This window comes from Hemicordylus capensis, chromosome 3 (genome assembly GCF_027244095.1).
Source record: "Hemicordylus capensis ecotype Gifberg chromosome 3, rHemCap1.1.pri, whole genome shotgun sequence".
In the NCBI taxonomy this organism is placed as follows: Eukaryota; Metazoa; Chordata; class Lepidosauria; order Squamata; family Cordylidae; genus Hemicordylus; species Hemicordylus capensis.
The window spans coordinates 2,810,571-2,822,615 of NC_069659.1; the positions used below are offsets into that span (position 1 = coordinate 2,810,571).

At 52.2% G+C, this 12,045-nt stretch overlaps 1 protein-coding gene across 4 annotated transcripts in view; it reads left to right on the forward strand.

Annotated features, from left to right (window-relative positions):
* The window catches only part of NUMA1 (nuclear mitotic apparatus protein 1), a 108,105-nt gene that overhangs the window by 38,662 nt on the left and 57,398 nt on the right, over positions 1 to 12,045 (forward strand). The window lies entirely within an intron of this gene.

Below are 12,045 nucleotides of genomic sequence, written 5' to 3' on the forward strand. Positions count from 1 at the left end.
AGCATCTGTTCCAGATTCAGGCCATCGAACTGTCCCTACTCTGACACTTCCTCAGGGGATTTACTCCATCCTACTCCTAGTACCAGAGAGGGACAATTCATGGAGGGCGGTCTAGACCTCAAGAGGCTGAACCTACGCATACAAAACAGACCCCTCCAGATGGAATCCTTCCACACAATCAAGGAAGCGGTTTGTAAACAGGAGTTTTTTTTGGCTTCCATAAGCCTCTCAGAGGCATACCTCCACATCCCCATCCCCCACAGATACTCCGTTTTCCACTCCCACGGCCAACATTACCAGTTCAAGCCATGCCGTTTGGTATGTCCTCCGCTATGAGGGTCTCCACCAAGTTCATGGTAGCCATAATAGGCAAAATGCGGGTGGAAGCACTTCACGTATTTCTGCACTTGGACGATCTCCGAATCTGATTGGTGTCCCTCCCACAAACCTACAGTGATGTGCATCACACACTACACTTTCTGAGCCCCACGGCTTCGTGATCAACGACCAGAAAAGTCTCTTAGTCCCTCCCAGACCTCTTGTACATTTGGGAGCCATCTTTGACACCCGGCTGGATACTACCTCACTAACCACAGAACGCCGGAACAAGATATCAACATGACTCCTCTACCGTCCAGAAACTCATCATTTCTCTCTGCCGAGGAAGTGCAACAGTCTCTAAACTGGCGGTTCTCTCCTGCGATGCCCAAGGCCCATCCAGTCCAGCATCCTGTTTCATACAGTGGCCCATCAGATGCCTCTGAGAAGCCCATAAGCAGGGGGTGAGGGCTTGCCCCCCTCTCCTGCCATTGCTCCCCTGCAACTGGTATTTAGTGGCATCTTGCCTCTGAGGCTGGAGATGGCCTATAGCCACCAGACTAGTAGCCATTGATAGACCTGTCCTCCATGATTTTGTCTAAGGCCCATTTAAAGTCATCCAAGCTAGTGGCCATCACCACATCCTGTGGCAGAAAATTCCATAAGTGATGCCCTGTATGAAGAAGTACTTCCTTTTGTTGGTCCTAAATTTCCCAACCTTCAATTTAATGACTATATGTGTGAGCACTGTTAAGATATTCCTCTTAGGGGATGGGGCTACTCTGGGAAGAGCAAGTTTTCAGGTTCCCTCCCCAACATTTCCAGGTAGGGCCGGGAGAGATTCCTGCCTGCAGCCTTAGAGAAACTACTGCCAGTCAGTGTAGACAATACTGAGCTAGATGGACCGATGGTTTGGCTCGGTATAAGACAGCTTCCTATGTCCCTAGACAGCCAGTGCAACTTCCGTAATACCTGTTGAAAATATTCTAGTCTCCCTATATCTGTCAAGTGAGCAGTACCACACTGCACCAGCTGCAGCTTTAAGGACAGCCCCATGTCCAATGCATTGGTGGTGGTTTGTCCTAGAAGTGGCCAAAGCGTTGATTAACATGGCAAGACTTCTTGCACTGGATGAAATTGATAAAATATGCTACTGGCCACAGCTGCTACCTGCTTACGCAGGAGCAAAGTGGGTCCAGTAGTAACACCTCCCCCTGGCCTTGAATGTGCTCATGGATGTGGCTAGCCCTGCCTTCCTGCACAGAGCCACTGATCCCTCCAGTGCACTGGGATTTGCCCATCCACACACCCCTCTGTGTTGTCTGTATCTCCGCTTCAGCCTGCTTAACTTCATCCGTGGCCTCCAGACGACACTGCTTTAGAATGGAAGCTCCTGCTCCTGGATGCTTGCTGAATAAGACGGAGGAATCGTGTTCAGAGAAGTCCTGCAGAATGACCCCACAGGCTGCCTCCTGCACAGCTTTCTGGAGAGGGAGGAAGTTGTTCTTGGCCCTAGTGATGGAAAGAGGCATTTTGGGAAGGGGTGTGACATGGCTCAGCCTGTCTCCACCCTTTCCTCTGAAGGGGCAGAACTGGTGTCGGCCCCCACCCTGGACCCTGCCAATGTAGCAGGGAGTGAGGAGGCTGATCTGGACCACATCACTCATGAACCAGAAGCTGAGGAAGCCCTGGAGTCAGAACCCTCCAAGGATGCCCCTTCAGGGTCAAGGGGTCCCTGAAGCAGCACTTGTGGGATCCAAACCCACCACAGAGCCACCCTCTTCTCCATCAGCACGTGCCGTATGCATCGGCACACTGGTGCTGCTAGCAGTCCAAGGATGAGCAGCTGGAACAGGGTGGGAGTGTCAGGCTCTGGGCAGCAGCCCCTTTAAGAGCTGTACGCTGAAGGTATGGAGTCAGAGTCTGGGAGGAATGATTTGATCTCCAGAGCACTTGTGAGGGCTCAGTCTGCTCTGCCTGCTGTCAGCAGCTAGACAGCTTGTTCCCTGGGACCTCTCCAGGGTACCCCAGCCTTGCCTCGAGCAGCCTCAGCCTCGTGGGCAGACAGGACAGGTCAGGGTGGGACAGACTCTCCTCTGGAAGTGTTCAAGTGGGAGTGCATTCTTGAAGAGCCCTCTTCACAGGTGTCCTTCACTGCTTGGAGTTGGTGCACGAGGGATTTATAACTCCAGCAGCCGTTTGTGTGCATAAGGCCGAGTTCCCCTGCTTTATGCTGTGGCGGCAGCTGCTTGAGGGGAGTGGATCTCAGCAGGGAGTGGCTTGATCCCCTTTTGGCAGCTGTGCAGTGACAGTCACTGGAAGCAAAGGCTGCTCTTGCTGAGGTAGTGGGAAAGGATCTCTTCATGGTGCTGTCCTCGTCCCCCCCTCGCCCTGCTATTCCTTTTCCTTTGCTGCTTGCTCTGTACAGTGGGACCTCAGCATGTGCTTTCTGTCTCAAGTCAGCAGAGCACTTGACCTGCTAAGCGCTGGGCCCTTGCTGCCGTGGCATTCTTGGGGAGGCTGCATCTCTCTGAAGTCCAGAGGCTGCAGGAGAATCCTTCTGAAATGCCCTTGTAACCTCTTTCCAGCAAAATTGCCCTGCCCCCAGAACGGGAGGGCTTCTGTCCCAGCTTTTTAACATTATATTTCTATCTTGCCTTTCTTCCCTCATGAAACTGCAGCTGATGTGTATAAGGTTCCCTGATGGTCTCCCCTCCAGGCACTGACCAGGCCAAGGCCTGCTGAGAATTAACAAAGTGGCTCAGCCCTGGCATATGACCCCACAGAAATGCCCCAACTGATGCGAACAAACTGGGAAGGGCAATAGAAACATTTCTTATGATTCTTGTAGCGATGGACAACCCAGCATGCTTACCTTGTTTACACAAGCATAACCATCTGGAAGGAAAACTTGTGCTACGTGCACATGTTAGGTCAGGGCTGCTCAACTTTGGCTCTTGTGCAGATGTTGGCCTACAATTCCCATAATCCCTGGCTAGTGACTGCGGTGGCTGGGGATTATGGGAGTTGTAGTCCAAAAACAACTGGAGGGCTGTGGCTGAGCAGCCCTGTGTTAGCTCAAGCTCTGAAGTAGAGCAGGGGGATAGCTGGCTGTTAACCCTTTACGGGAAATGGAGCAGCCAGACTATCAGAACTTGCAATCTGTGGGTCAGTAGTTGATGCCTGTAAATCAGGGCTGCCCAACTCTGGCCCTCCTGCAGATGTGTTGGCCTACAATTCCCATAATCCCTGACTGTTGGCTACTGTGTCTGGGGATTATGGGAGTTGTAGTTCAAAACCTGCCGGCTGGCTGAAATAGTGCAACCCTGCTAAGGGGTGTGTGAACATGCCTTTGGTGGTGTGTTGCTTTGAAGCGGTGTGCTCATTCCTGCCCAGCTCTTCATTTCATGGAGCACTTCATAACATGTAAAGCTTGCTGCTTGCAGGACTTAGCCAGGCTCCAGAGGGAACTTTTCCCTTTATACTTTTGACTTTGGGGTGTGGTGTGCTGCTTCTAATGGAGGAGTGTTCTCTGCTGAGGAGCTTTTGAACTGTGGCCAACATGAACTGAAGCCAAAGTTCATGTGCTGTGCTGGTGACAGAGAACAGATTCAGTGCTTGATTGGGAAATGGAGAAAGGCAATATGAAATTAGATTTTTATTCATGGCCTTTTGCCAAAAATGACATGCATTTCAAAACTCATTAAGCCACCTTCAGTAAAGCTCTTTGGGGAGTTTTGCTGGCTGAGCACAGAAAATGAGTCCCAATGCCAGCAGATAATTCTGCCAACATCGTCCTTGTTTCCCCTCTGAAAACAAATGGCAGGTCTGTGAACACCAGCCAAGGTACTCCATCGTGTTCATGCCACACCTGGCAAGGTGCATTTGAGCAGCTCCTAGTCAAGCTTGCTGGTTCCATCTCTGAGCCATGGAGGAACTTCCTTGTGGGTTTGATTTATTTTTTAGCAATGCAGTCTGATGTCAATCTTGCAATGCTGGTTGAATCACGGTTCGTAAGCCATGGTTCTGGGCTCAGGGGAGCTGTGATTTAAACAAACCATGATTTGGTGGATATAAAGGGAGGAAGGGGCTTGTGGACTCCAGTTTCATTGAGCCTTGGCTTTATTTGGTTGTCTGAACCCACCCAGAGTATTTCAAGCTTTTATTTATTTGATTGATTGATTGATTGATTGATTTCTATACCCCCCCTTCCAAAAATGGCTCAGGGCGGTTTACACAGAGAAATAACAAATAAATAAGATGGATACCTGTCCCCGAAGGGCTCATAGTCTATAAAGAAATATAAGATAGACACTGGCAACAGTCACTGGAGGTACTGTGCTGCTGGGAGTGGAGAGGGCCAGTTACTCTCCCCCTGCTCAATAAAGAGAATCACCACATTAAAAGGTGCCTCTTTGCCAAGTCAGCAGGGATATTGCAACAGGGGGAGATGGCAGAAGAATTGGTAGATCTTCCAGTCGTATTTTAACCCCCCAATTCCCTGCTACTGCTCTAATGCAAATCCTACAGAAATGTGGCTAGTGGGAACCCACCACATTGTGTGTGCTGGATTTGACACAGATGCATGGAATCCTCCTGTCTTGTTTGGAATGGGCTTGGGTGCCTCCTGGTTTGCTCAAAGGAGCTGTGGGAAAGTTGGCCCGAAGTGTTGTGTCCGTATTGGTGGCGACTGCCAATGTCACGCACCTCTTGCTTAGGAATGCCCACAAGACATTTGCTAGCCTTGCAGATGCCACAAGACTTGTTGGGTCCTGTGGGAAGAGCGCAGCTGAATTCTCTCTGGCTCTTCTGTAGGAGGCCTTGATGGGATTTTCCCAGCAGCATCTCTCCTGTATTAGCTGCACCCTCCTACACCCTCCGGCCAGGGTAAAACTCCTTGGAAACTTGTTGTCCAGCTTGAGTTGGCAGTTCTCCCTGCCCAGCCTCTTTTGGACTATGTGTGTTTGTTTTAGAGAATATAGTCCACTTCTCTGGATGCTCAAAGCAGCTGAAAGTTGGAATAAAACAAATGGAAAGCTTATTGAAGCTAAGCAGGGATATGCAGACTGAGAATAGCACAGGGCAGTGTGCTGCTTTTTTCCACAGAAGCGGATATATGGCCCAGAAGACTGATTCCTCTTCTGTGTGTGTGCATTTAAAGGTCTTAGTCTAGTTACGGAAATGCTGCCTGATCCCCACCTCCTCAGGCAGTGAGAAGTTCCAGCAGCAGCACTGCAGCGCTGGGCTTCCTTTTTGAATGAAAGGTCACTGGAGGCTTACGGCATGCCATGTAGTATCTGTTTATTTACAAATGCACATATTGGGCGGAGAGGAGCAGACCAGCATCAAACCATTGGATTAGCCATGCTCTCTGCCTTTTGGAGACTCCCTGCACCACAGCTCTCTCCTCCAAGCCAGCTGCAGAAGCGGGACCAGTCTCTCCCGGCTGCTTCCCCCAGCCCTCCCTCTACACGCACCCACAGGCATGCTCTTCTGGAGACAGAGCTAAGTCCCCACCATATGTATAGATGGCAGTTGTAGCTGATAGCAAGTGGCAAGACATCTTGGACCACTTAGAAACATCAGCTGATCACAGATGACTATATAATATCTGTTAACAGTATTCTTCAGAGAATGAAGACTGTCTGCAGAAGTTTGTGGTGTTTAGATGCAAAGCTATGCACGTGTGGTGTCCACTTTGCCCCCTCCCCACCCAGCCTTCTCTCCCTCCTTTATGGCCTCCAGTTGTCTAATCTGGCTGCCACACGATTACAGGCTGGCCATGGAACAGAGAATATAGCCGCCTAAGCAGAATCTTGGAGTTTGCAAGTGCGAGCTTTCAATCTTCTTTTTAAAATGGTTGCAGTAAAAAACCTGCATATCTGTGGACCATTGCTGATGAAGCCTGGGAATGCTGAGCGAGGCTTTCCAGTATGGATGTCCACAGGACTTTTTCCAGGGGGCGGGGGCAAAGTCAGCAATCCAGTAAACCCTCCCCCCCCCTGGCCAACCGGATGCCCATACTTCCCAGGGCTGACATTTTGTTTAGCATAAGTCCCAGCATTTTCTCCTGTCTGTGTCCCTCTGCAGAGTTATGAACCCTAGCAACATTGATTTTTCCCCTGAGTAGGAGATCCTCAGCGAGGGTAGTAGACTGCGCATGCCCGGAGACAGAACTGGACCATGTGACTTGTAAGTAGGCGGATCCGCCTCCTAGCCCCAGTTCCAGTTCTGTCTCGCTCGGGACAGGACGTAGGAGAGAGCTCTGCTAGCTTTAAAGTTACTCCGAGTGTCTTTTCTACTGTTTTTTCCTCCTATCTCCATTGTGCGAGGGGGGGAAGAGAGTCGTGCTTCATTTGGCTACAAATTGTGAGTTCTAAATTGTATTCTTTTTCTGTTCCGATTCGGTTTTATTGGCACTTTTTCCAATTTATCGCGCCTGATTATTGTTTCTTCCTCGTTTGCCTCTCCTATGGAGCTGGCACATGCTGAGGAGTTACTCCAGGGGTCCCTCTCGGAGGGAACCCCGCTACCGCAGGTCCTGGGTAGCTTAGACTCCTCTGCCCGCACTCCAAAAGCTGAGCACGCTCAGCTTTGCGCTCCGACGCCGCTTCCTCCCGCCCATGCCTCAGCGTCTGGAACTGCAGTTGATCCAGTTCCCGATCGCCCGCCCTCTAAGGCGCACAAGAAGACCAAGCATATTGGGGATCCCTCCAAAAAGCGCAAGAAAAAATCTAAAGAGCCCTATTTTAAGGCGGAGGCGGGAAAACGCCTCAGTGAGAGGCTTCTGATCCAAGCGGTCTGCAGGCGCTCGAAATCGAAAGCGGGGAAAAATGGCGCCAAGTCTGCAGCAACGGCCAAACTGAAAGCACCCGTTTTAGAGCTGATTGACCGGGGCCCAGTGGGCGCGATCCCGGCAACCATGCCTCTGCCCCAAGAGGGCTCAGTGGTTGAGGGGGAACCGGCTTGCCCGCGCAGTCCCTCCCCGCTGTTGGAACACCCTCCCGCTGAACCGGATCCTCCTATCGCTCCTGTAAGTAAGGATCCTTTCTCCCCTAAAGCCACCCAGTGGCTTCGTGAATTTTTTAGGAGGGAGTTTTCTATTGAGCCACCTGCGGCTCCGATTTCGGGGGTTGGGATTTCGGGGCAAGATCAACCTCACCCCTTAGTCCCTTCTCCATCACGGGGCAGGCGGCCCCAGAGGAACAGGGGGGCGGTCAGACTCTCTTCCTCCTCCCCTGACTCCAGTCCCCGCCGTAGGGCTATTCCACTGATCGAAAGGGGTTTGTTCATCCCCAGGCGCCTGGCACACAGGCATAAAAGAAGGCGCAGGGTCACCTCCTCCTCTTCTTCCTCTTCACCTCCCCCCAGGAAAAGTAAAAGTAAAAGGCATGGGGACACAAGACCTTCTCCGCTTGCAGACCCTCCCTCTTTTCCCCTTCCTCCTCCAGTTCCCCAGTTACCCGTCTCACCTGGGCGGAAGTCTCCAAGTCCAGATGTTTCCAATATGTCTTCGGGGAGTGACACGGGACATTGCGTCCCTCTGGACACTATGGGCCCAATAGATTCTGCTAAGGAGGATGGCGAACTTTCTGAGGAAGAAGTGCCCCCTCCTATTTCTAACTCTGTTAGACTTTTTTCTTCAACAGATTTTGAAGTCCTCCTGTCTAAAGCCAGACGCACCATCAATGATGTTACGGCTCCCCCCCCCCACCCAACCATCAGATACCCTGGACCTCCAGGTATTTCCACCATCTGAACCTCCTGTACCAGTGGTGCCTTTCCCCCCACTGTTTAATAAAGTTATGTGCGCAGAGTGGCAGCGCCCAGCCTCTACCAGACCCGTGGGCAACTTCCCTAAAAGGCATTACAACTTGCCCGCGGAAGTCACCAAGCTGTTGAATGTCCCTAAGGTAGATCCCCCCGTGGCACAAATGGCCTCGGGCGCCTTGGTGCTGGCGGAAGGGCAAGAACAACTGAAATCCCAGGAGGATAGGCGCTGCGATACGCTTCTAAGGAAGGTGCATGATGCCTCCGCATCAGCGATTAAAATGGCCACCACTAACTCTATTTTCGCCCGAGCATCGCTTTTATGGGCAAAGGAACTGGTCAAGTTGGTTCCCCCAGAACTTCCCAAGCTCCGCCAAGGCATAAACAAGATTGCCAAGGCATCGGCCCTGACAGCCGATTCGAGCTTGGATTGTATCCAACACTCTTCCAGGGCACTTGCAGCCGGTATCGCCGCACGCCGCACCTTGTGGCTTAAACCTTGGTCCGGTGACTCTAAGTCCAAATTGGCCCTTACAATCGCTCCTTTCTCTGGGGAGAACCTATTTGGGCCCGCCTTGGACCCGGTGTTAATTGAGACGCAGGACAAGAAAAAGGCCATGCCTTTCTCTCGCAGGGGTTCCAGGTTTTCCTTTCGTGGCTCACGTTCTTCCTTTCGACCCAACAGACAATCTCAGTTCCAGAACACCCAGTACAGAGACTCCAGATCGCAGCCATTCCGGGGTTCCAACAGACCCCAATGGCGACAGCGTTATCGAGGCAACTCCAGGGGCTCTGCACCAAAGCAGCCTCCCCCTACCTACACCCAGCGTAAACAGTGACGCTATCCCAGTGGGGGGCAGGCTCACAGAATTCAGCGCAACCTGGCTCTCCACAACATCAGACGCCTGGGTTCTGGACGCGGTTATAAACGGATACTCCATAGAGCTGTCCTCCACCCCTCAACCACGCTTCATTCCAACTCCACGATCGAACAATCCACTCAAGCATCGGCGGATGCTTCAAGCAGTGAACCATCTCCTTCAGATTCAGGCAATAGAGCCCGTTCCATCCTCACAAAGATTTCTCGGCACATACTCCATCCTCTTTCTGGTGCCGAAAAAGGACGGTTCCTGGAGGGCCGTCCTCGACCTCAAATCATTCAACCACTTTGTCACCAAGCGGAAGTTCCGAATGGAGTCTCTCCACACTATAAAGGAAGCTATTCGCCCAGGAGATTACCTGGCCTCGATTGACCTCTCAGAAGCATATCTACACATCCCGATCAGGAGCTCAGACAGACGTCATCTTCGTTTCGCTTACAACAACTTACACTTCCAGTACAGAGCGTTGCCCTTCGGTCTTTCATCGGCACCAAGGGTCTTCACGAAGATCATGGCAGCCCTGATCTCACACCTACGCCTTCAGGGGGTCCACATACACCCTTTTTTGGACGATCTGCTCATCAGGGCACACTCCAGGCTTCAGGCCCTCCGGGATATTCAGACCGCTCTCACTGCACTGCAGGACCACGGTTTTGTCATCAACCGGGAGAAAAGCCACCTGATCCCATCTCAACGCCTGCTTCACCTAGGAGCAGTGTTCGACACAGCCCAGGGTCAGATCTACCTTCCAGAGGAGAGGAGGCAAAAGATCATTGCCCAGGTTCAGCCTCTCTTACTCAAGAACAAAGAGGACATCATGGTATTGGCACAGACCTTGGGATCAATGATTGCCTGCCTGGAATGCACACCATGGGCAAGATGGCACTCCCGGCCGCTCCAATGGGCCTTGCTTCCATTCCAGGACGAGATCATGGCGGTCTCACACTTGAACGTGCCAATCTCCAGACGAGTGAAGCACTCCCTCCACTGGTGGCTCTCCCCGGCCCTTCTCAAGGGACTTCCTCTGCTGACACCCCACCGCGTGGTCCTCACCACGGATGCAAGCCTCTCCGGTTGGGGAGCCCACTGCCAGGGCCGCATATCACAAGGACACTGGACAGCAGAAGAATCCCAGCAGCCCATAAATTGGCTAGAACTGAGAGCGGCGCGACTGGCACTCCTCCACTTTCAACCCCTCCTTCAGAACCAACATGTTCTCTTAAGAACGGACAATGTGACAGTCAAAGCTCACATCAACCGTCAGGGGGGCACCAAATCCAAGATACTCATGTCCGAAGCCAATCTGCTCTTCCAATGGGCGGAGCCCAATCTCCTGTCAATCATAGCCGAACATGTCCAGGGAGAGGAAAACGACCTAGCGGACTGGCTGAGCCGAAAGTCCCTGGAACCAGGGGAATGGTCTCTTCATCCGGAAGTGTTCGATCAGATGTCCAGGGTTCTCGGACGCCCCATAGTGGATCTTTTCGCATCGCCAACGAATCACAAACTCCCCCGCTTCATCTCCAGATATCACTGCGCTCAAGCGGAAGCGATAGATGCCCTTCACTCGCCTTGGCCGGAGGGCCTCCTTTACGCCTTCCCTCCCACGCCAATAATCAGACAAGTCATCAAAAAATGCCTCATGGAGGGCGGAGACCTGATCCTGATAACCCCTTTCTGGCCCCGCAGACCATGGTTTTCAGATCTCATCGAGCTATCGACACGTCGTCCCTGGCGTCTTCCACATCGCAGAGATCTCCTCACTCAAGGACCCCTGTTTCATCCCGACCCTCAGTGGCTTCAGCTCACCGCGTGGAGGTTGAGCGCGATAAACTCAGGGCCAAGGGCTACCCCAAGTCGGTCCAAGACACCATCATAGCCGCAAGAAGACCATCGACCCAAAGAATATATCAATCCACCTGGAAGGTCTTCATGCAATGGGCATGGGCTCATCACAAAGACCCACTTACCGCCGGCATACCAGAGGTCCTCGCCTTCCTCCAAAAGGGCCTAGATCTCCGACTCCGCCCTAGCACCCTCAAACGGCAAGCCTCTGCCCTGGCCTCGGTCCTCGACATCTCCTGTTCAAAGGATGGTCACCCCTCTCTCCATCCTCACATCTCTAGATTCCTCCGTGGCGCAACAAACCTGGCCCCCGCTCCCATCAAACGTTTTCCTTCCTGGAACCTTAATCGGGTCCTTAATGCACTCACGAAATCTCCCTTTGAACCCTTGTCTTCCATCCCCCTCCGTTTTCTGTCATTCAAGGTCCTTTTCCTGGTCGCAATCACCTCCGCACGCCGGGTATCGGAGTTGGCTGCACTGTCCGCCAGGGATGAATTCTGCACCTTCCAGTCCGATGCAGTTACTCTGCATCTGGACCCGACTTTTCTACCTAAGGTCAACTCGCCCTTCCATAGAGCCCAATCCATCGTCCTTCCATCTTTCTGTCCAAATCCAGTCCGTCCCAGAGAACGGTTGTGGCACAACCTAGATGTGCGTAGAGCCCTAAGGGTGTATTTACATAGGACAAGGGACATCCGTAAGACTGATGCCCTATTCGTCTCCTTTCACCCTCCCTCTCTTGGCACCAGGGTGTCTAAAGCAACCTTAGCGGGATGGATTAGGTCATGCATCATCCTGGCGTATGAATCACTACATCTTCCTCCCCCGGGGGGTATCACGGCCCATTCCACCAGAAGCGCGGCCACTTCAGCTGCCTTCTCTGCTCACATTCCGCTGAACGAAATCTGTAGGGCTGCTACATGGGCTTCTATTACCCCCTTTATACGTCACTACAAAATATCAGGTTTTTCTGACATTCAGGCAGCCTTTGGACGGACAGTCCTGCAACAGGTGCTTTAATCCCCATCTCCCCTCCCTGGGACATTTCCTGGGTTGATAGGCTTAGGTATGTCCCTCGCTGAGGATCTCCTACTCAGGGGAAAAAGGAACATTGGTCCTACCGTGAAGGGTTCTTTTTCCCTGAAGTAGGAGAGCCTCAGGCCCTCCCGGATGGGGGACAAGACTGCCTTTATTTTATCGCTCTTACTCTGTACTTTGGGAAGGGATTCCG